Source organism: Ambystoma mexicanum, chromosome 1q (assembly GCF_040938575.1).
Source record: "Ambystoma mexicanum isolate Mex_15411 chromosome 1q, UKY_AmexF1_1, whole genome shotgun sequence".
Classification (NCBI taxonomy): Eukaryota; Metazoa; Chordata; class Amphibia; order Caudata; family Ambystomatidae; genus Ambystoma; species Ambystoma mexicanum.
Window position 1 is genome coordinate 120,033,711 of NC_090922.1, and position 24,931 is coordinate 120,058,641.

The window sequence follows — 24,931 nt, forward strand, 5'->3', positions numbered from 1 at the left end:
CCACAGCAACTTTTTGCTTCACAGTTCCTGACTAGACCTGAGTGATGACCTTAGTGTTTATGGGCGATTAATGACAATGATGTCATTGTTGTACAAATTGAGCCTGTTAAAATCATCTTGAAACATGGAGTAAAGTTGCCACATTTCCCCAGTATAAGATTTCGGTTGATGGTGAGCAAGCTTTGAAGTGTATAGTCTCCGATTTTGTACACCGTGGGGTAATTGAAGAAATTGCAGGTAGTTTGTGCAATAGTCTGATTTTGCCTGTGTATAAGAAAGGCGATAATGCAATTCCTTTTCGTTTTATCATTGATTTACAAGCTATTAATAAGATTGTTGCTACACTTTTTCCTATTGTGCCTGATGTAACAACGATATTAACTATGATCCCAGCTTCTGCTACTCATTTTAGTGACGTAGATCTTAAGAATGCTTTCTTTAGCATTCCTATACACAAGGATGGCAGATACCTGTTTGCGTTCACCTTAGGGGGACGCTCGTTTACATTTACCCATGCGCTGCAGGGGTACACGGAAAGTCCGAGCATTTATAGAAGGGCTTTGAAAGAGCAGCTTGATACACTTGAGTTGCCTACCACTTGTACATTGCTTCAATATGTGGATGATCTTCTTTTAGCTGCTGACTAAGAGAGTGCCTGTAAGGAGGGCACTGTGTTGATGCTTATTCACCTAGCAAAACATGGACATAAAGCATCACTGAAAAAGTTTCAATATTGTCGACAGGAGGTCACCTATCTAGTATATCTCCTGTCAAAAGAGGGAAGAAGGTTGATGCCTGAACGGATTAAAATCATTTCTGGTATGTCTGTCCCAAATACACAGAAGGAAGTCAGAGCCTTGATAGGCATGGCTTCTTATTGTAGGCAGTGGATCCCCAATTTTTCCCTAGTAATTAAACCAATGTTGGCTTTCACAAAGAAGGGCATTTCCTTGCCATTGCCGTGGAACTTGGAACACCAGAAAGCATTTGATCTGCTCAAGACTGCACTGTGTTCCGCACCAGTTTTGGGCACACCAAAGTATGAAAAGGCCTTCGAGTTGTATGTGTATGAACGTGATGGATGTGCTTTGGCTGTATTAACGCAGGAACATGGAGGGAAGAATAGGCCGTCCGGTTACTTTTCTTCCGCCCTTCATCCTGTTGCATGGGCTTTGCCAAGATGTTTGAGAGCTGTCGCTGCTGCGTCTGTAAAACAGAGCGAGGGTATGGTCCTAGGCCATGCTTTAACCTTGTTGGTACCTCACACTGTAGATGTTCTATCAAATAGAACACAAACACAACACCTCACCTCCGCACGATTAACGAGATACGAATTGATCTTGTTTGCACCGCACATTAAAATTCAGAGGTGTTGTGTATTGAATCTGGCTGAACTATTACCTTTCCCGCAAGATACTGCTTGCAGTGACAAAGTGCCACATGACTGTCTTTACACCACAGAGCAAGAGACTAAGGGCAGGATCGACCTGAAAGATACACCTTTGAACGACCCACAAGGGGAGCTGTTTTGCGATGGCTCTTGCTTCAAATTTCCGGATGCTACATCCACGGCTGCTTGTGCCATCACCACACTAAGCACGATTGTGGAAACCAAAAGAATTTCGCATAACTCTGCGCAGGCCGCAGAGATTATTGCATTGACTCGAGCTTGTGAACTCTCCGAAGGGCTTAGAGTAAACATATATACTGTTAGTCAGTATGCTTTTGGGGTAGTTCACAACTTCGTCAGACTTTGGGCAGAACGAGGTTTCTTGGCCTCGCATGGAACGAGTATTCAATATGGCTCGTTGATAGTGCAGTTACTTTCAGCGCTTGCACTTCCCACTCATTAGCGATCATGAAATGCACAGCGCATCAGAAAATCATAAATGATGTAGGAAAAGGGAACGCTTTCGCTGACCAGATAGCCAAACAAACTGCCACTGATCTCTACTCAGAAATGTATGCTGTAAGGGAGGCCACAAATGTTTGTACCATAGATGAAGGTATTGAATCTGTAAAGAATATCCAAGCCGATGCCACTCTAGAAGAAACTAATCAATGGGCTGAGGGTTTGGCGATGTTGGATGATGATGGGTGTTGGGTGGATAAGTTAGAGGGAAAATGGATGCTGCCAGATGCGTACATTACTATGATTGTCGCAATGGCTCATGGGCCCACCCACATCTGTGCAAGGAAAGTTTGCAAAATGTTAGAAAATGTCTGGGTGAACGATAAAATCTCGAAAACAGCTGAGCGTTTTGTCCAAAGTTGCATGATCTGTCTACAGCATAACATGGGAAAGGGCACATCGACACCAAGGGGTAGTTTTGGTCCACCTTCTGTCCCCTTTGAAGTGATCCACTTTGACTTTATTGAAATGGAGTGTTGTAATAATTTTAAATTTGTTTTGGTTGTTATTTGCGCCTTTAGTAAATGTGTTGAAACCTTTCCTGTGAAAGATGCCACAGCAATGACAATGGCGAAAACCATGCTTAAGGAATATTTTCCTGGGTTTGGTTTGACAAGGGTCATCTGGTCTGATAATGGTCCGCATTCTATTGCTGCTGTAATTCTGCAGATATGTGGGGGATTGCAGATTGATAAACGGTTCCATTCGGCTAGACATGCTCAGAGTGCTGGATTGGTGGAGAGACATAATGGAATTTTGAAAAACAATCTTGCTAAGACATGTGTCGGCACCAAATTGAAATAGCCGGACGCCTTACCGATAGTGTTACTGTCTATGCGCACCACCCCACAGACTAAGACTGGGCTCTCCCCATACGAGGTGGTCATGGGTAGGCCAGCTAACATTTGGAACGTCCCAAAGTCCTGGGCCCTGAGGGATATTGAACATGTACTTCTTTCTGATTACTGTGACCGGTTAACTAAAAATCTGTATTTGATTAACCAACAGTATCCGACCTGGGCAGTGGGTGCACGTGAAAGCGTTTGAACGAGGATCCTGTCTCACACCCCGGTGGAGAGGCCCATACTAGGTCCTCCTAGCCACACAAACGGTGATCCGAGTGGAAGGAAAGAGGCACTGGATTCATGTGTCGCATGTCAAAAGGATTCCCTTCCCTTTGCCATACGATACAGAAGATACGGAGAAACCTACCTGCTCTCCTTCCAATGATCACTCAGCATTGAGCAGTACTGAGAGTGCTTTGGAGACACTCTCTGAGCCTGTGGGACCTGGGGAAACAGCCGCTTCATCTCCATACTCTCCTACAGATCCTTTTTCACCACTGTTAGGTTCTGTTGCGAATCAGGATGCAACGACACATTGTCTGCAGATCACACCGTACCAGAAGTCACAAGGTACAATCTGCGTCCACGAAGCTAGACTTACTGCATGGTTTGGCTGTGCCACCAGGAAAATCATCAAAGGGCTTGTCTTTTGCCCTGTCTTTTGCATAAAAAGGAAAACTCTTTGCCAGGGATAGGGAAGGACTAAGAAAACGCACGATCAGGAGATCGCCAGCAAATGAACTCCGGCATTTTTCGTTTTGAAGAAACAATGCCTGCTACCGCCTCCACAAGTAGGGAACAAATAAGTAATTGTGTGGCCAGTATAGACAATGGACAATCAAATTCATGGTCTTTTAAAACGTATTGCTTTCTTGTAATCATGTTACCCGGTTTTATAATAGTAATTGCTTTTAGGATTTTGGTACATGGAAGAAGTATGTCCTCTTGAAACTCTTTTTCCCACCGAAAATGTACCTACTGTATCTCCACCTTTCGTGCATCTGCACACTCTATCTCGTAGAGACTCTCAACACAGACAGAGTTACCACAATAACACATTACTGCTTATAATGAATGCAACACATGCCATTTTGAACAGGTCTAACTGCTGGGTCTGCTCTCATTTACCGCAACATGGAGACAAGGGTTTGCGCTGGTATATTCATCCTTTGCCTCTGACCACTTCATGTTATGCTTCTCTAAGGGCACTGTTCTTTGGCCGATGGAATGATAGCATCTCGGAGAGCTTTGATGGAACAAATTTGAATGAGTTTGAAAGACGAGTTTTAACGCCCCTGGGATGCTCGCTTTTTGCAAATAGGAGCAAGCTTAATGTTGCTTCCATTAGGCCTTCTGATAGACTGTCTCGACCTTTTCAAACTCTGATCTCTTTCAGGATGGCTCCTATAGGCAATAGGGATGCCAAGCCACCTTCCTATACTGTTAACCATAGTCCCGATTCAGTTTCTTTCTGCATACAGAGGAATGGTACTCAGTCAATGGGTGATTTCAAGGGTTGCACCAATGTTGCGAACTTGACCAGTGAGGACAGACCTTTGTATGTAGGCGAACCTGTCTACTTTGTTTGCGGTAATGAAGCTTTCCCATGGCTACCTAGGGATTGGCAGGGAACCTGTTATTTAGGAATTCTGTTACCTGGGGTATTTATAGCGAGTACCACAGAAATCTCTAAAGCTCGTCCAAGGTGGGATGAGAAGGGCGATACTTCATCGCAAGTTCTGGAAGATGTAGCAAAATCCTTTGTACCTTTCTGGGGGCAAATGCTAAATTCCGAGGATATTAGGAGACTAGGGAGAGTACTGGAGAGAACCATCAACTGGACCACTGACATACTCTATAACATGACTCTTGAACAGAAATCGATAAGGTTAGTGGCACTACAGAACCGGATGGCATTACACGTCATCCTGGCTGAGCGTGGTGGAGTATGCAAATTAGTGGGGTCCGCCTGTTGCGTTTTCATACCAGATTCCTCCCCAACCATCTTTAAGGCTATACAGAATTTGAACTTAGTTCAGAAGTGCACGTTCCCGAGGGAAATTGGGATCTTAGCGCTTGGTTCTGGGACTTCTTACGATCTTGGGGATGGAAGCTACTTTCTGTCTTACTAATTATTCTGGGTATTCTGTTGTTCTGCTGCTGCTGTATACAATGTTTTCCTGCCATATGTTCAATGTTTGGAGGATGTTGTGCACATACTATGGGAACATTAGGACAAAAGGTACGCGCACCAGAAAGAATGACCAATGAATTTGTGTTGAAGGAAATTTCCGTCACAGACCTTATGGCGATCGATATCTCCGTTGACTGTGATTCAGGTTGTATGGACATTGAGACATGGACGTACTCGTAAAGTGACTAATAGTAGTTTAGCGCTTGGCTTAGGCCAAAAGAGGGTTTGTTAAACGAGAAATAATATTGTGCCTCCTTCTGATATATATTGGCCTAAGTCTAGTCGCTCTGCAAAGAAAAACGCGTTGAAGAGTTCCGATTTTGGATCGACTTCGCCGCCATTTTAGAAACGGCTGCCATTTTGATTTCTGTTCATATGTGATTCTCTGTTCTAAAATGGTGGACTGTGTTTTCAACTTGTAACTAAGCCTTCCCGACCTTTGCATCTTGTTAACAGTTCGACTGTCCGAGGGCCGAATGTTTAGATTAGGTAATGAGACCTTGCCCCGAGTATGACTTGTGGTCTAAGGATTGTCTGCACTAACAAGCCTCATCCACGAACACACATCGAGGACAATACTAAGTGAATGTTGAGCGTGGACACTGGCAGAACTAAATTGTGAAGGGATATGTGCTAAGGCTCACTGTTAAATCCAGGAATACACTTTGCCATTGTAACTTGGAAACGCAAACCTATGTAATCCATGTGCATATTATTGTATGAGCTAGATGTGAACTCAGCATGAACTTTAGACCGCAGATTATTAACCTGTAGAAGGGCTGGACAATATTGCAAGATATGTATAAATAATGCGACTGTTTAGATGCCCAGTACCTCTCCCTCCTCACTCTGACGGGCTGGTCGAGAGCCAGATAGCTATCTGTATCAGATCTGTGTTTCTTTGTAACTGCGGAGTATGAAAGATCTATGAATCTTTAGAGCCCGTGTTTGGTGTATTTCCTTTTGTGGTACTCAGCCTCGATATTTCCTTTCTTTTACATCTAGTCCTGTGAGCCCTGCTTCTTCTTAGTTGTGCTGATGAGATGTACAGCTCTCAGCACCACTCTCACTCTCTTTCACCGCACCTCTCACTCCACACACATGGTTGCGCCACTTTTGCTGCTAAGGCGGAGCACTCAGTATACCCCTGCACTGAGTTGTGCCTCTGTAGCAACTGCACCTGGATTCAGGGTTGGATCACCAACTTAACACTAAACCTTGCTCTTGGGTAACACACCGCACCTGTGGTGGCTAGACAACTTGTGAATGATGCCAAAATAAGCTATCAAAGAAAATCTCTTCTGCTGCATTACAACATGCATATATTACAGTACATGCGTGGATAACATAAACAAAAAAAGAGGCACTTAGCTCTGGCTTCTTGTGCTTGTGCGGTGCAGTTCTGTAGTCCAAGTTCCTGTGATCACAGACACCGAAATGGCGTTATGCCTACCAAAAGGGGAAAACAATTAGTGTGCGCTCTTTAGCCTGTCAGCGCTATACAGTATTCGGAATGCTGTGTTAGTTTGTTAAGGGACCATGTGCATGCTCGCGTTAGGAGCAGATGCCAATCCGCATGCAGTTAGTTTCCAGGTCTCATTGTCTATAGTGGTTGTGATCTCTCCGTGCGTTTTATCCCCAATGCTCTCAGGTGTCCCTACAGGAACCGGGGTCCCTCCAAGGCTGGTATCGTGTGTTCAGAGGTTTTGCTGCGCTTCCCAAATATGCATGCACTTATCTTTTGTGTTCGCGGGGCCGAAGGTATCACTTCTGGCGAGGGCAAGGCCCCGCGAGGAGCGTGGTTGCTGGAGCTCTCTTTCTGTGCGTCCGATCGGGAATGAATATGAGCACGAACAGAGATCCGCTGCCCGCGGGTTTGCAGGCCCTGTGTGCCTAATGATTCCTTCAGGCAGCTCCCGGACTGCTGGGGCTGTAGTTTCTGTGTGGCAATGCTTGTTGGGGCACATGGTCTGTTCCCTGTGAGCCCCTCACATCTTTCTTCTGCAGATGTCATCCTGCCACATAAAATACACCTGCAAGAAGGGCAGAGATGACATCCGCATGAGACAGTCCCCACCACACCTGCCACTACTTTGCGCTGCCCAGGTCTTCGGGCGCGCTTTATGACAGTACATCCCCTCCCCGCAGAAGGGCCTGGCTTGGTGGAATGGTTGCGATGGAATAGGCGTAAGAGCGGAGGAGCATGAACATTGATGACGGGTTTCCATGATCTTGCTTCGGGGCCAAAACCCACCCAGTCAATCAAGTAATACAGCTGGTTTCCTCATTTTCGTGAATTAAGTATTGCCTGCACTTCATATTCTGGAAATCCCTCTACTAAAACGGGTGAAGGTCTTTCCATTTGTACATGTGGTGCAGCTGGTTTTAGCAGGGCTACATGGAAAACTGGGTGTATCCTCATATTCGGGGGCAACTGAAGTTTCATGGCCATGGGGTTTACTATCTGTATAATGGGGAATGACCCTAGGAAACAAGGTTTTAATTTTTGTGGCCCGGGCAACTGAAGGTATCGTGTCGAAAGCCAAGCCTTGTCACCCACCTTGTAATTGGGGTTGGCTCAGCTTTTTTTGTCAACATTTCTTTTGCTAATAGCTTTGGCTGCAGTTAGGTTTTGATGTGCTTTCTTCCATGCCTGAATCAATAACTCCACTCTTGTTTGGACAGATGGTAACATATCCGGAATGTGGTTGACAGTGGGCTGGATATGTGGGTTGTATCTGAATGTTGTGTAGAAGGGGGAAAACCCGGTGGAGGCATGTTTGGAGTTATTGTACGCTAGTTCTGATAGCCAAAGGGTCTACACCCAGTTATTGTCTTCACCATGCGTGAAACAGCGCAAATACTGCTCGAGAGTTTGGTTCAATCGTTGTGTCTGTCTGTCGGTTTCTGGGAGATAGCTGCAGGACAGCTGTAATTCAATGCAGATTTTCTTGCAGAACAAACGCCTAAACCTGGACGTAAACTGGGATCCCCGATCCGAGACTATATGCTGCTGGACTCCGTGCAGTCACACTATGTGCTGAAGAAATATGTCTGCGAACTTGCTGGCAGTTGGTAAGCCTTTACTGGGCACGAAGTGGGCCAGTTTTGAGAGTGAGTATGTGGCCACCAATATTGTGGTGTATCCTTATCTGGGGGTAGCTCCACGATGAAATCCAACGACACTGTGTGCCATTGTTGTGTCGGCGTTGGCAGTGGTCTGAGGAGACCCATATGTTTTTTGTGGTCCACTTTATTTCGGGCGCATACCTCGCAATTAGTTACGTACTCCTGGATTTCCCTGTGGAGGTTAGGCCACCAGTAGTGTCGCTGGATCAATTCCTGGGTCTTATTGATTCCTGGATGTCCGGCTAACAGTGAATCATGGCACCATTCGAGTGCTTTTGTTCGCAGATTCGGGGTAGGTAGAAACACGGCAGTAAATTGATAAGGCAACCCATCAAGCAGCCGACGCCCCTTCTTGGGGTCCTCCCATTGAAATAGTTCTTGTGCTGTCATTGTGTCCCTGATTTGTTCAAACAGTATGTTTGTTACACTCCTTATAATCCGGGCTGAGGGTATTATGTTCTTAATTGTACTCTCCGTACTCGCTGGAACAGGTGATTCCGCGTACCTTGATAGAATATCCGCCTTCTTATTGTCTTGTCCTGGGCGATATGTAAGCACGAAGTCGAATTCTGCAAAATACATGGCCCATCGTAGCTAACGTGGGGTGAGGGCTTGTGCCGACTTCAAGAACCGGAGGTTACGGTGATCCGTCAGGACTGTAATGGTGTGTCATGCCCACAAGAGATAGTGTCTCTATTCAGCAAAGGCGGAATTAATGGCGAGCAACTCCCGATCCGCAATGGTGTAATTTTGTTCCGCATGATTCAGCTTTCTTGAATAAAATGCCACCAGATGGTGTTGGCCTGATTGATCACGCTGCGACAGGATAGCACCCAGCACATAACTGGAAGCGTCCGTTTCCACTAGAAACGGTTGAGTCGGGTCTGGATGCAGTGGTACTGGTGCATAGGTAAAAGCCTGCTTCAGTCGCTTAAAGCTTTGTTCCGCTTCCGTACTCCACACAAAAGGTGCCTCTTTCCTGAGAAGATGTGTTATCGCTAAGGTTTTCTGAGCGAACCCTTGAATGAACCTCTGATAGAAGTTTGCAAATCCTAGCACGGCTTGCACCTCTTTGATGTTCCTAGGAGCGGGCCAATCTAGAATAGCCTGTATTTTATGGGTAGCCATCTTAACCCCTTCTGGTGACAAAATTAACCTGAGGAACTCCACTGTTGAGCACTGGAAGGTGAACTTTTCCAGCTTGGCGAATAGGTGATGTTCTCACAGACGCTGCAGGACCGATTTCACATACTGCACGTGTCCTTCTTTGTTCCAAGAGTATATCAGGATGTCGTCAATGTAGACCACGACAAAGATGTCTAGGAGCCCTCGCAGAACCTCGTCCAGGAAGTGTTGAAAGGCGGCGGGTGCAATGCAGACTCCGAATGGCATGACCTGGTATTCGTATAGTCCAAATTTTGTTCTAAAGGCAGTCTTCCATTCGTCCCCTTTCCGCACCCGCACCAGATGATAGGCCCCTCGTAGATCTAGCTTGGTGTAGATGGTGGCTCAGCAAACCTGATCCAACAACACTGGTATGAGGGGTAGCTGGTAGCGGTTTTTAATTTTGATGCAGTTTATAGCACAGTAATCGATGCAGGTTCTAAGGTCCACGGTTTTCTTCGGGACAAAAAACAGTGGTGAGGAGACGGGCGAAGTAGAGTGGCGGATGAAACCATTCTTCAGGTTGGCATCGATGTACTCTTTTAAGTGTTGGTTCTCAGCCTCCATTAAAGTGTGAATCCTAATGCAATGCAGCGTGGCTCCAGGTTCCACAGTGACGTGGGTCTCATGTGCATGGGTCACATTAGCTAACATATGGGTAGGAGTGTTGTGGTGATTTAGGATCGGCAGTTCCATCCCACTCACTGACGAGCGCTGGCATTTCCCGGCGGTGGTGTTCCTTTGGGTTTGGCTCCACACTCCTTCACGAAGTGGCCAGACTTGCCACAATAGATGCATAGTTTTTCTCATCTCCTTTTCTCCTGTCCTGTCTTCTCTCACCTTGACGGTGGTCCAAAGGGCTAAGTCGATCATACCTGTGCAGGTATCTGGTTGTGGGTCGACCTGCATTATGAGATCCTTTATCTCATCTTTCAGCCCTTGATAGAAGAGGGCCATCCTCTTTTCGTGGGGCCAATCTGCTTCCACTACCAGGCGGTTTAAGGTAGTCACATAGGTGATCAAGTCTTTGCTTTCTTGGCGGAGAGCGAGGAGTTCTTGATGTCTCATTAGAGACGCTGCCCGTCGGTTGAATATTCATCTAAACTCCTTTTGGAACCCTCCCCAGTCGTACAGGACCACGTTGTCCTGCTGTACGAGTGGGGTGGCCCAGGCAGCGGCATCACCCATCAGGTAGGAGATGACGAACGCAGTGCGGGACTGGTCTGACCTGAATATGGTGGGCTTGGTTAAGAAATGTAGTAATGAACAGGGAGAATCTCTGCGGGTCCCCCCGTACCTTTCTGGGGCTGCCAAGGGCATGGGTGGTTCTGTGGTTACCTGGACTTGGAGGGGGTTTGGAGGGGGGCCCCCATCAGGTAGTGGACTCCCTTGGGCTGTTAGTACCTGAACTCTGGTAGCCAACGTGGCATAATCCAGCCTGATGGCTGCTAACTCTTATTTTAACTCATGTAAGGCTCGAGCTATGTCTTGCATGCTGAGTTTGTGCTGCCTGGGCGCTGATAAATATGTGGTTTCACGCCTCTGTCACAGCCAATTCCTCCAGCACAGAAGCAGCACAAACTCCCGCCTCCCCTTGGTGGTCTTGGCACCTGGATTGTGTAAAACACAGGCCACCGCGACCCACATGGGGAAAGAGGGTTAGGGTCCACGGATTGGATAGGTAGGGGGAGGTTAGGGAAACCGGGTAGAGGGTTAGGGGAAGGTAATGGATAGAGAATGGGAACAAGTGGTAGGTTTGCTCCTCGGCTCTTGTCCTGTGAGCCCTGCTTCTTCTTAGTTGCGCTGCTGAGATGTACAGCTCTCAGCACCACTCTCACTCTCTCTCACCACACCTCCCACTCCACACACATGGTTGCGCCACTTTTGCTGCTAAGGTGGAGCACTCAGTATACCCCTGCACTGAGTTGTGCCTCTGTAGCAACTGCGCCTGGATTCAGGGTTGGATCACCAACTTAACACTAAACCCCGCTCTTGAGTAACACACCGCACCTGTGGTACCTAGACAACTTGTGAATGATGCCAAAATAAACTATCAAAGAAAATCTCTTCTGCTGCATTACAACCTGCTCACATTACAGTACATGCGTGGATAACATAAACAAAGAAAGAAGCACTTAGCTCTGGCTTCTTGTGCTTGTGCGGTGCGGTTCTGTAGTCCAAGTTCCTGTAATCACGGATGCCGAAATGGCGTTATGCCTACCAAAAGGGGAAAACAATTAGTGTGCGCTCTTTAGAATGTTAGCGCTCTACAGTATTCAGAATGCTGCGATAGTTTGTTAAGGGACCATGTGCATGCTCGCATTAGGAGCAGATGCCAATCCGCATGCAGTTAGTTTCCAGGTCGCATTGTCTCTAGTGGTTGTTATCTCCCCATGCGGTTTATCCCCAATGCTCTCAGGTGTCATTACTGGAACCGGGGACCCTCCCAGGCTGGTATCATGTGTTCAAGGTTTTTGCTGCACTTCCCAAATATGCATGCACTTATCTTTTGTGTTCGCGGGGCCGAAGGTATCACTTCTGGCGAGGGCAAGGCCTCGCGAGGAGCGTGGTTGGTGGAGCTCTTTCTGTGTGTCCGATCTGGAAGGTAGACGAGCGCGAACAGAGATACACTGCTTGTGCATGTGCGTTAGTGCCTTCGCGCATGCGCGTTGGTGAGGGCGGCGGCATGGGCGTTGGCCCGCGAGTTTGCAGGCACTATGTGCCTAATGATTCCTTCAGACAGCTCCCGGACTGCTGGGGCTGTAATTCCTGTGGGGTAATGCTTGTTGGGGCACCTGGTCTGTTCCTTGTGAGCCCCTCACGCCTTTCTCCTGCAGATTTCATCCTGCCACTTAAAATACACCTGCAAGAAAGGCAGAGATGACATCTGCATGAGATAGCCCCCAACACACCTTCCACAACTTTGAGCTGCCCAGGTCTTCGGGCGTGCTTTATGACACAGAAGATCAAAGAAAATATGACAACAGGCATAGAGCAATAGAAGACAGGGATAGAAGAGAACGGAAGAGAGAAGAGGAGGAAGCACAAAAACTAAGGGACAAAAGGATACAGAGATGAAGGGAAGAAGAGAAAAGAAGGGAAGGAGTGAGGAGAGAAGAATAAAGGCAAGAGGAAGAAAGAATTAGAAGGGAGGCAAGAAAATGAAGAGATCTAGATGAAGAAATAGAACAAAGGAGGAGAAAGTGGGCTCTTGATGTCAATCTTATTTGTAAGGAACCAGTAGGGCCAATCCCAGAAATACGATGGGACAGAACAGAGGAGTTCTCACCGATAAAGGAAGCAACGTCAGGGGAACCTAGAATAGTATTGGAAGAAGAAAACATTGATACAGTGAACATCAAGGAAAGGATCGATAATGTTTATCAAGAATTAAAGGAAGGTAGTAAGTATGGAAGTCGAGGGAAAAGGGATCCATCCCTAGCATTTCAATCACAAAGCAAAGATGAAAATGTGTTTGGTTGTGAGCATAAAGCATTGTCCTTAAGACGACTGAACCTAGACAAGGGTGAAGGGGATGAGAGTCCTACTAGTAGGGCACAAGAGATATCAGACGAGGAAAGACAATCCATCCTTGGGGAAGAAAAAGGAGGTGTGTGCACCCCCAAAGGAAGCCTGCAGATAGACAAAGATGTAAGATGGTCTGATCTGGAACAACCTAAGTATAGGACGCCAGATCCCATAGCATATCCAGAGTGTCCCCGTGGACGATCGTATAGTGAAAAGGGGGAATCGCCGCCATATGTGAGCAGGTTAAGGTTGCTACCAACAAGGTGACCGACAGGGACGATTGTCCCTGCCATGGATAGGCTAAAGATGGGGCCGACTGCGGGTTGGGGTTTATGCAATTTTGCTTATTGGAAAAAGGAGGAGCAAGATCAATAGTATATTCAATGGCTACTGATGGACAAGGATAATTTAAGGTGTATGCTCCTGAGTTTGACTTCGGGCGCTGGGAAATTGATATACGAGTTAGGAAAAAATTACAGGAGGAAATACGTTTGCCATAGCGGACATAAAAGGTCTCCTGGCAGCTATTCTTGGGGAAAGGGCTGATAACATATGCAGGAGAGTAGGTTAGTGTGACAGCACAAAACACAGTGCATGATGGAGCACCATTTAATAATTGCAGAGCAGATGTTTGGAGGGCACTCAGGGTACAGTATCCCGATACATCAGATATGGCTGCAATTATGAAACGTAAAATGAACGAAGATGAAGACCCTATTGCTTACATTCAGGATATTCAAGAGAGATGGCAACTTGAAACGTGTAATCTGTGGGGAAAAACGGTGGCATAATTTTACCACATTTTATGTCATGGGTTACTTGAGCCACTACAGAGACAGATGAAGAAATTAGCGGGGATGGAAGCAAAACCATGGGCCGAGATACAACTGACAATAGTGCATCACTGTCGGTTGTTACAAGAGAAAAATAAGAAAAAAGATGAGACTAGGAAGATTGAGGAAGCCAAGTTGGTTCAGAAGAAATTGTCAAAATTTGCCGTAGAAGGGCCGGTATTGACAAGTGGAGAAGGATTGGGAATGCAGGAAGCCGTAGGTACATTGCAGGTGAGTAATCAGTGCCCAATAGAACAAGGTGGATATGGGTTTGTGCCACGAGGCAGAGGTATGGACTATAGAGGAAGAGGTAGATTCCAAAATAATCAAGGTGGGTTTCAGAATGTGCAGTATGAAAATCAGAGTACCCAGAGAGGGTATAACCAAGGGGGACTTGTCAGGCGAGCACACCGAAATTTAGGACTTGCAGGATGACAGGACACATTGCACGCATATGTGGGAGCCAAGGGAATGTACAGAATGGACAATTTTCAAGAGGGGGACAGCTTATCCTCCACCATATAGTACACAGACGAGAGAAGGGTTCTCCCAAGATCAGACATTTTTGTGTCAGACACAAGCGATGCGAGTACAGCCGGTAAAGCAATCAGAGCGAATACAAGTGAATCCACCAGAAGGGCAGTCGCAACAAGCCTCCATGCAGACACAGCAGTATGCAAACACAGGACAAGGGCAGGCACACAGAATAGGAGGTGTCACTGTGGTAGGAGGGAACCTTTTCACAGGGACGGGGATGAGCATGTACCCGCAATAGGACAGCTCACAGGGTAACTTGATGTATTCAGTACTATCTGTGACACCAGACCCCCAAGAGGAACCAAGGGTCGATGTGATGATAGGAGGCAAATCTTTTTCTTTTCTAGTAGACACTGGGGCTACTCGTTCATTTATACGTGAAAGAAAATATCCAATGTCAGGAATTGCAGTGAATCCTCAAGGGTTATCTGGAGTTACTAGTTGAGTTCCTTTTACTGATGAATTACCAGTCTCTATAGGAGAGTGTGACATGTGTGTTCCTTGGTTGTATTCACGACAGACACCAGTTAACAGTTTGGGAAGAGATTTGTTGACAAAATTTAACATGACGATTTCATTCACTGATCAAGGGATACTGTGTTCCACTCCAGGAATATACTATTTAAATGTGGACAAATTTATACTGGTGTTCACAGGGCAATTGGCTCTGCGAAGCACTCCTGTAGAGCCAGAGGCTTTCCTGTATTGGGTGAGCATTCTATTGACATGGGTACCTGGATTAGTGGGAACTAATGTGAGGATACTTGATGAGCTTTTCTTTAGACCGCAAATACTGATGGAGGAAGAGGGGGAACAGACTATCCCTACAGAATTGGAAGCAGCCATAGTGCAAAGGGAAATGGAGAACAGTAATAGCTCTCGAGGAAGGGTACAGATTAACTGACATAACTGATGATGACATTTTTAGGGAAGACTGAGCAGACAATGAAGTGGTGTACTTTATGAGCATCACATATTGGATGAGAATAGGGAAGAGGGAAGTCCCACAGCAAATGGCAAATAGCAATAATGTGGCAGCATCCAGCATTTTTTCAGGTAGACTTGGAGAAGGTGCCACGCGTCCTTTGGACTACAGACCCTTATGACGTAGGTTTATTAAAGGAAATAGGGGAAGTCAAAATAAAACTGAAGCCAGGGGCAATTTTACCTCGAGCAAAGCAGTACCCCACGTCTCGAGAGGCTGATGAGGATTACTTTCCGACTATTTCAGCACCGATCACGCAAGGGATACTGATGCCATCAGAGTCGTCATGTAATACCGTGGTGTATCCTATCAAAAAATCTAATGGGGTATCGTGGAGATTGATACAAGATATGAGACCGAATAACCAGATTGTAGAGGCAGAGTTTCCTTTAGTTCCTAATCCGGTGATGATAGTGTGTAGTCTCCCAGTGGAAGCTCGATATTTCACAGTGATCGATTTGAAAAATGCATTTTCTCGATCCGTTGCACAAAAACTCACAAGACTTGACTTCCTTTACATTTCACCAAACTCGACTGAAACTTGCTCATTTGCCCCAGGGGTACTGTGAGTCTCCAACAATTTTTAAAAGAGTCTTACAAATGGATTTAGGCAATATTGATCTGAAGAGTAAGGTAATACAATATGTAGATGACATTTTAATTTGTGGCACCACAGAAGATAAGTGCAGACAAGATTTGATTCAGTTGATGACTATCCTAGAAGACAAGGGATATAAGGTAGACAAGGAGAAGCTGCAATAATGTCAACAAGAGGTGTTATATATAGGGCAGTTGATTCCACATGAAGGAAAGAAGGCGGCACCTGAAAGAGCTGAGGCGATATTGTAAACCGCAAAGACAAATACAGTGAAACAGATGCAACAGTTTTTGGGGCTATGCAACTATGTTCGACCTTGTGTGTTTGATTACATTACATACACGATGTTAGGAAAGATTTCCATTTATGTGTAATCATTCCCTCCAGTTGTGTACCCCCCCAGTTTTTTGCGACTTTTTTAACACCATAGTCTGACTTTGCTAGAGAAGCACAGCCTTCAGCTACACTCCTCTGGGCTTTCACTCACTTTTTACAGGGAAACTGACATGCCCTTAAAACAGTCAGTACTGGGAGACTTTGTTTCCCTTAGTCCTTTTCCGTGTTGCAACTTTTCTGCAATATGTAACAAGTGCACAATGTACCTTCCAGTACAGTGCACTTGGGTCTCTTAGACATTTCCAAAGTCCCTAGATACTCTTCAAGGATTTTTTAGGAGATGTGCATATGTGTCACAGACAGGGCTGGTGGCAGCTTATCTTTACATATAATTTTAACCCTTTCCTGCTAGGTAAACCGCAATTACCACATTTGACACAAATAGGTGGCCTGGCTACAAAATGGCCATGCCACAATGTTCTTTGTCCTGTGCTTTGGCCATCTTGCTCCTTTGCCTTCCCCAGGTCGAGCCTACCCAGGTCAGTCCTTATTTGGTCATGCATTTTCCAGCAAAACGCCAAGCTTTCGCGGGCTTCTGCATGCCTTGTGTGTGTGCCTCCAGGATGTGGGCTGGGGTGTCTGTCCCCAATACATATCCTGGGTGCCAGAGAGTCTGGAGTGCTGTGTATACCTATGGCCACTGCTGTCTGTGATTGGTCCAAGTATGGTATGCCTGAATTTGAGAAGATCTCCCATTGGGTCCTCTTGGTTTTGGCGTGAAGGATATTCTGGATAAGAGAAGCCCCCAAACAGCCCTACCATGTCGATCTCTGGAGTTCTCACTAAATGAAGGATAGGATCCTAGCATCCTGAAGCTAAGAAGCCGAGTTGAGGAACCGCTGGTGACCCGCTGGAAGGTTTGGCACCCTGAGCCTGCTGTTGTCCTTTGAGACCCCTCTGTATCTGGTCATCCTAGAAGGTCTGCGAAGACACTTTGACTCATTAGAATAGTGGGATCAACTTTTTCTCGGCATCTTCAACAAAACCTGCAAGTAAGCCTTCTTGGAAGTGTCCCCTGACCAGCTCTGTCTCTGCCACCATTTTGAGGAGATTCTCAAAACTTGGTATACTCCTAGCTCTGTGTTCGCAGCGCCCTCACACCGAATTTCGTACCCTTGGCATTCCCAAGTCTCAAGTGAGACAAATGCGCCAGAAACGCAGCATACACGGTTACCGTGTCGCCCAGCTGCAGTGGCAATCTTTGCAGGTGCACTGCATTTGTGGCCTATTTGCCCCTGAAGCCTGCTACAGTGAAACTGGCCTGATCCATCCACCAGGAGCAGAGAAATTGCCACTGTCCCATTTGGGAATCATCGCTGTAACTTCGTCGCTGAAAGCCGCAGAGCCGCCAAATTGTCGCACTAGAACCTGCAATTGAAGTGGAATTGACTGCCGAAGTTTGGTCCAAAGTGCACCAGGGGTCGGTGAGTAATTGCAACCCTAGCTGTTGGCCCCTAGCGCCTCCATCCATTTTTACACACGAGTGTCCCCACTTTTTTCCACTGCTAGTGCAAACTAGCAAACTATTCCCAACTCTTGGAATTGACTCTGCCCTCAAGTGGAGACCCTCCTCGAATAGTGGGAACCTATTATTCATCTCCACACCCACCTTCCTGAGCTGCTACAGCCCCCGGAAGATACCCCGTTTTGCACATTGGAACTACCGCGTGCGCTTGCATTGCCTGTACTTTTGAGCATTAGGCTCCTCTCTTCTTAGGGACTGGACGGCATCTTAGTTAGGAGTGTGTTGGATGTAGAAGGGGCTAAAGACTGCTTCCACTGCCTGTTTCCTTCCCTTATAGGTTGTGGACCCAGTCATGCCTTTAACCCTTTAGACCCCAAAGGTCTTGTATATATGTATCTTGATAGTGTTGTGTTGGTTTCATAAGTATTACCGTGATTTGATTTGTGTGTTTGAAACTCAAAGGCCTTGAAATAAATATATATGTATTTTTTCTATATCTACACCTGACTAGGAGTGATTTGTAAGTGTCCTTTACTCTGTGTGCTCATTGACGGCTTTCAGTCACCCTCACCCCTCCTGAGACCTAGTCTTGACCGCCGCCAAGCTACCTTGATTGGTCGGGCTTGTCCAAAAGGTTACCCTGTTCAAAAGTAACTAGGCTGGCCTCCTGGACCTCTGCCCACCAGGTCAGAGTTCAGAAATCCATCCTATCACATAAGACCTCCTTTGCAGGCTTTAAAGAAAACACAAGTGGACAAAGTAAAAATAGAATTGACTGAGGAAATGGAGGAAGGATTTGAGATACTGGAAAAAGCAATTTGCACAGCCCCTGTTTTGGGAATTCCCAATTATATTGAGGAATTGTATTTATTTTTACACAAAAATGGGACAGTCATGACAGCAGTGCTTACACAAAGGACTACGTTGGGGTGCAAGCCTCTATCGTATTACAGTGGGATTTTAGATCCAGTTATGGGGGGACACTTTCCTTGCGAATAGTCATTGGCAGCTGCCGCATTCGCAATTGAGAAGTCTACAAGTATTGTCATGGGCTGCTCGATGACTCTCTTCGTGGAGCATGCTCTGTTTGCCATTTTAGAGAAACCAAAAGGTACATTGACATGACAAAGAGCTTCAGTTTATGGGGTGATGATTTCGAACCCAATGATTAAGATGGTCAGATGTAAAATAGTGACTCCTGCCACGTCTGTAGCTGAGCCAATATCAGAAGGCGATCAAGTGCATGATTGTGCTAATTATGTTGAGATTTACGATGATATCCCTGTATGAAGGAAAATGCTTTGATCAGACTAGTGGCGAAAGGCGTACAGGCGCAGAGGTAGTGAGACACAGATTAAATGTAGAATTTGAAATTGTAGCAAGTGCAAGGCTAACGTCTCACTTTTCGGCACAAGCAGCAGAATTGGTAGTTTTTATTGTCGCGCTCGAGAACCATGAAGGGCAGAAAATGACGGTGTACAGTGACATCGCCTACGTGACGTCAACCGTACATGCAGGGCTAGCGCATTGGAAAAGGAGGGGCTACATTCGAGCGGACGGCACTCCAGTGCAGCACACATTCTAATTGTATAGGCTTATTAAGGCACTACAGCTCCCAGTAGCCATAGCGGTCATTAAATGCGCAGCGCATACTAAGCAAGCAGATTTTATTTCTTGTGGGAATGAAGCCGCAGATGTAGAAGCCAAAAGAGTTGCATATTCTCCTGATATTTCGAGTTTTGATACTGAGTATTAAAGAGAAAGTAGTTATAGCCATGCATTATGGAAGAGAAGGGGGTGTTCTTTATCCCCCACAAAAGCGTTATGGAGAAAGGATAGCACTGGCAAGCCAGTGATGCCAGTAGCATTATTGAAGATCGCGCTTGAACAGCTGCATTACCCCATGCATGTGACTAGGGAAAGTCTTACTGCAATGATTGCAGAAGACTGGTTCATTCCAAATTTGTTGGAACACGTTGCACTTATTATAGTGAACTGCATTCTGTTTCAAAGGTTTACTGCTGGGCATACACTGAGAACAATTAGAGGAGTATTACCACAACCAAATTGTCTGTTTCAGCATTTACATTTTGACTTTGTTGATATGCTGCAGGTGTGTAATAGATAATGGTATCTATTAGTGGTAGTGTGTCCCTTCACTAGGTGGATCGAGACAGGTCCATGTACACACCATGATGCCACTTGCACAGCAAAGTTTTTAGTATGCAAAGTCTTCCAGAGAGGCTGTGTGTGTGAAGTGCTGAAATCCGAAAATGGGCCACATTTTGTGAATGAGATGTTTGAACAAATAGGGCTTCTATTAAAGATAAGCACAACTTTTATTCTGCTTATCACCTGCAAGTGAACAGAATATGTGATAGACTCAATGGTCTCCTTAAAGAAGGGATTGCCAAGATCAAATTGACATTGAAGAAGTCATTACTATATTGCCTACCTTTAGCTTTATATGCCCTTCGGAATCAGCCTGATTCAGACCGTCACCTCACCCCTCACAAGCTAGTTACAGGGAAACAAATGAGAATGCCTCTTATACCTCAGTCTAGGAGTAGAAGTGATGCCCAGAGTGCAGCCAAAACATTAGGTGATTAATTGAATGACTATTTGACATGTATGACCACTAGCATTTCTCTCCTTTCAGACCAAATCAAGTACCGGGGGGGGTCGGTCTCAGAACACAGATGAAGGTGATTCAACAACCAGATCACCTGAACTTTTATTGGCACCAAAGTTGTATGTTGGTGATTTAGTTTTAGTGAAAATCTTTATGGAAAAGTGGCATGAGCCACATTTTAACGCCCCCTATTGTGTTGAAAACATAACCCCTTCAGCAGTGAAGGTCTAGGGCAGGCGAGCGTGGCTTTACTTAGGCGATGTGAAAGTCTATAAAGGTGAGACCATCCCTCTCACCATTGCTGATCCAGAAGCAAGACAAGAAGAATAATTTCAGCTTGTGCAGACTCGATTGATGACGAAGAAGAAGGATGATAAAGCAACAACCAGCAATACTCCTTATAGATATTTTAGCAGGAGTACAAAGATTGACAGTTAGGCTAAAATTGGACTTTAGAAAAAACGTTGACGTATCACAATTATGCCTGAATGTGATTTTGAAATCGAAGATTGGAAACAAGAGCAATATCCAGATTCATTTTTCACTGAATACCTGTTTGGTTAACCACATGGTTCTCACTGATAAAGATGTGCATCAGCTTGTGCTTGCTGTTTTTGTATTTATCCTTCAAGCTTATCCTGCTCCTATCAGAAGAGATGTTGATATTCACACCTTTTTACAGGAACCTAAAAATGGCCCTGTGATTAAAAGGCTTCTTATCGTGATAATAGAACAGATACTACAATTGCAGTGTATTTGAATTTCCTTATGATTATAGTAGCAATGACACATGCAGAAACAGGCACAATTTTAAGGAATGAACAAGCACAGCCAGTAACAGGATGCTACAAAAGGTGGGTGTCAATGTTTAGGTGCATGATATATGCCTGCACGTTACTTTTTTTGTCTTTCTGTTTCTCCTGATTCAGACTCTCTATCGTGTTAGTACTTCGGCTGAGGGAGAGATCCCTATGACTCTCCCTACTGTGAGAACTACCTTTCATTTGCTTCATGGTAACTACAAGAACTATGCATATGGGAGATATAAGAGAAATGCAGAGGAAGATAGTGATGAGATAAATTGCTATTTAGACAATGCAGTACACTTGAGTAATAACATGTGGCATCAACACATGAGAAAGGTGGGAAAGAGACCCTCTAAGGAGAGTTGCTACGTCGGTGCTCTGATACCCTATGCCATGCAAGAGGTGCAGAGAGTAAACAATGGATGTTTGAAGTCATGGGCCAAGCATGACAAGCTACTGACATGGGTAGGAGATGAATCAGGTCCAATGGTTGTGGTTCCATTGGCAAATGCAACACTATTCTTTCGATGAGACGGGAGAAAGCGTGTGGGAGATAACATAGGCTGCAAAACTCCAGTTGACGTTTCTAGAATGGGAGCAGGACAGCCGTCCTGATGGCTTGATATTGGACTTGTGGGCCTAGAGCCTATATGAAGCTGCCCAAGGAGTGGGGAGGGACGTGTTCTTTGGTGCTTATCCATGTTCCAGCATTAGTGAATCCTCAGAGTGACCTGAACATTGGAGAATGTCCAAAAGTAGATACTCCTTTGAGAAGGAGAAGATTGCTTGAATTTCTCAAACGAACCAGAAGAGATAATTACTTCTCAGCAAAGTCAATAGAAGCATATGAGGCCATTCCGTATGAGCACAGATTGTTCAGCAAGACTGTGTCAATATTCACGAATATCTTCATGCCAGGGATCCAGACGATGGCCAATGCTAAATGGTTGCAGATTACAAGATGGGAGCTTGTGCAGACAATCAACCCCACCGCAAAGGGATTCAATGCTATCAAGGAAGAGTTGAGAGCCATATGATTAATGACTATGCAGAACAGATATGTCCTTGACATGATCACTGCGATGGAAGGAGGAGTTTGCGCCAAAATCGGGCCATCATGTTGCATGTTCATAACTTCTCACGATGACGAGAATGGGACCTTGACAGAGGCCATAACATTGCTGATGAACCTGCATAACCAGATGGAAGACGAGACAGAGGACATTGAGGATGACAGTTGGTTTGTGTCCATATTCTCATGGGTCCCACAGTGGATGGCGAACATCTTCAAGTTTCTTGGAGCAGTATTGGTGATGGTGATGTTTGGATTCTTTATTATCACGATAATAATTACACAGTTTAAGAAGACAGCAAAGAAGGCAGTAGGAATGAAAATCATGATTGATGTCGAGTCAGGGTTTGGACCCAAGGAGTTGACAGATGAAGATGTCAGAAAATACATAGAGCCTAGCATCGTAGCACCTCAGGGAACAAGGTGCCTGTATCCAAAGAATCACAAGACATACATAGGCCGATGGGTCTAATGTAATCCGAATGGACTGTGCAGCTACATGACCAGCAGTGTGGATGACCATGTTAAATTAGTCGGCACCCTGAAGGGGGTGAGGACTCTGAAGAAGCACTTCTTCAAGAGAAAATATAAAAATGTGGAGACTGGTGAAGGTGTAGTCCATTACGTGACCAGAGGGGGGAATGTAGATGAGCAGCTAATTGCCTCAGCAGGAAGTCCCACCCCCCTACCGGTTATATGTTGCATGCCTAAGATTGTGGCATGCTTAAAACCAACAGTTCTGCCAATTCCACAGTGCATATTCGAGAGAAGGTATCCACTGAGAAAACCCTACCAAATGTATCCCCGAAGAGAGGACAATCTCAGGGAGGAACTCCCCGAAGGAATATGAAAATGAGAGAAAGAGGAGCTGGTGACATCACGAAAGATGAACGTGATGCCTTGAGAAGACTGGCTGCAGAAAACGTATGGACCTTTTACAAACTGATGATCAGAATCGAGTAAAACTTTCATATGCAAAGAGAAGATTGCACAGGTGAAGAGCACTGCAGAAAAAGCAAGCCATTCAATAAATGTACAGATGCTGTAATGGAAGTACATCAAGTAATCTTAGGAGCTGGCTACAAGTAGTGAATAGACTGCAGGCAAAGCCACCATTATATAGAAGCTGGACATCAGTGTCCCAAATTTTAGCAAGCTCCGACCCAGAGAGAGAAGAGCCGAAAGCTGTTTCGCAGCATGAATTAGCTGAGACCGTGGAAGAGCCTGGAAGGGCTGTCTGGCCTAGTGTCAAAGCAGAAGCAGCCATGACTGGTTATCTATTCTCGAAAGCGGTGAATGTGAGATGCTGAATCATCCGTTGTTAAGGTGCAAAGAAAGAACACTTTCCAAGTTTTATTCATTAAAGACAATGAAATGCTGCAAAATGGACAATGAGCCCAGGATGGAAATAGAGTTGAGCTTGGAGTTCCAGAATAAAGATAGTGTGTGCTCACACTCCCTTATATTCCCAGAGGCAAGAATACACTGCAAGGCCAAGTTCAAAGACAATCTTCATGGTGGAAGGCATGGGTGATGAGAGATGATGGGCTAATTGGGTTGGGAGGTACAGTCAAGTCCACCTCCAGGCACCTGGGGTTGAACTTACATGCTGCTAAGTGAACCGAATGTTCCAGAAAGGCAGGAGCATGGCAACCAATTGTAGAGAGCATTTAACAAAGGGTTATATAGTTTGAGAGAAAATGATACACTGTGTACCTAATAGTGATGAAGATGACTTGCACTTGAGGTGGGCATAAGATGTCCACCTGACAGAAGAGATACAATCACAACCCAGCCCCGTATAGAAAGTATGCTTAAATGCTCCCCTTGAGCGAAACACAACCCCTCATAGGTTTTCCTTATTTGACACATAGTATGATGACGTCACCTATGACAAACATTTAGTATAAAGTTATGTTTTTTATGAACTGCTTTCAGTGAGTTGAAGAGAGCTCGTATGAACATCCATCGATGTCCGTTGGTTCGATTATTTGGTGTAAGAGTTACTCTGCATTCCATCCACTGCATCCACGCTACCCAAAGTGCCCTACTCTGGTAGGGTCTGGTTGCAACATTATATTTCCATGTCTATGTATCGTTCCTGTGTTTTTTTATTTTTTCATGTGTTTGTGGACCTGCCACCTTATGATTCTTCAAGGTGCTTGATAATTAGACATTAATGAAAAATGACATAACGAAACGTGCTGTAACATAACCTGACATGTTATGACCTAACTAGCTAGTATAAACGGAAACTAGCACCATATCCCAAAATTAAAAAAGAAGGGGTGAATAAATACATTAAAATTCAGGTGAAAAGCAAGCAAAACTCCCACACATTTCAGTTAACATGCTTTAAGGTTTGCGAGCAAAACCCATAGATCCTAACATATATGCAATGTACGAGTATGATGACATGACATAGCAAAACATAAAATGTAGCATATCAAACATAAGCAGACGCAGCAATTCAAAGGAGGGCATGAACAAAATAACGTAGTGCAGTCACGCTCTTTCATCTTTTGTTACGTTCCGAGCCTTGAAAAGTACCGGCTTCTACCACGGTCTCTGCAGGACTCGCTGGTGCTGTTGTTTTGTCCTCTTCTCGCTGAGCAGGTCTTTTTATATTGGTACTAGGTTGGGAGTCACCAGCACAGTCGCCGTGCAGCGGTTTTCAGCCTGCAAGCTCTGGCTCTTCACCCTGTGTAGGTTCAACACTATCTCCCCACCCCCAAACTCCCCCCCAAAATTTGCGTGCTTCACCGCTCATCTCGATGTGCCTCCGGGAGCATGTTTTCTAATGAGGGATTCCTGAGACATCCGATATTTTGGTAC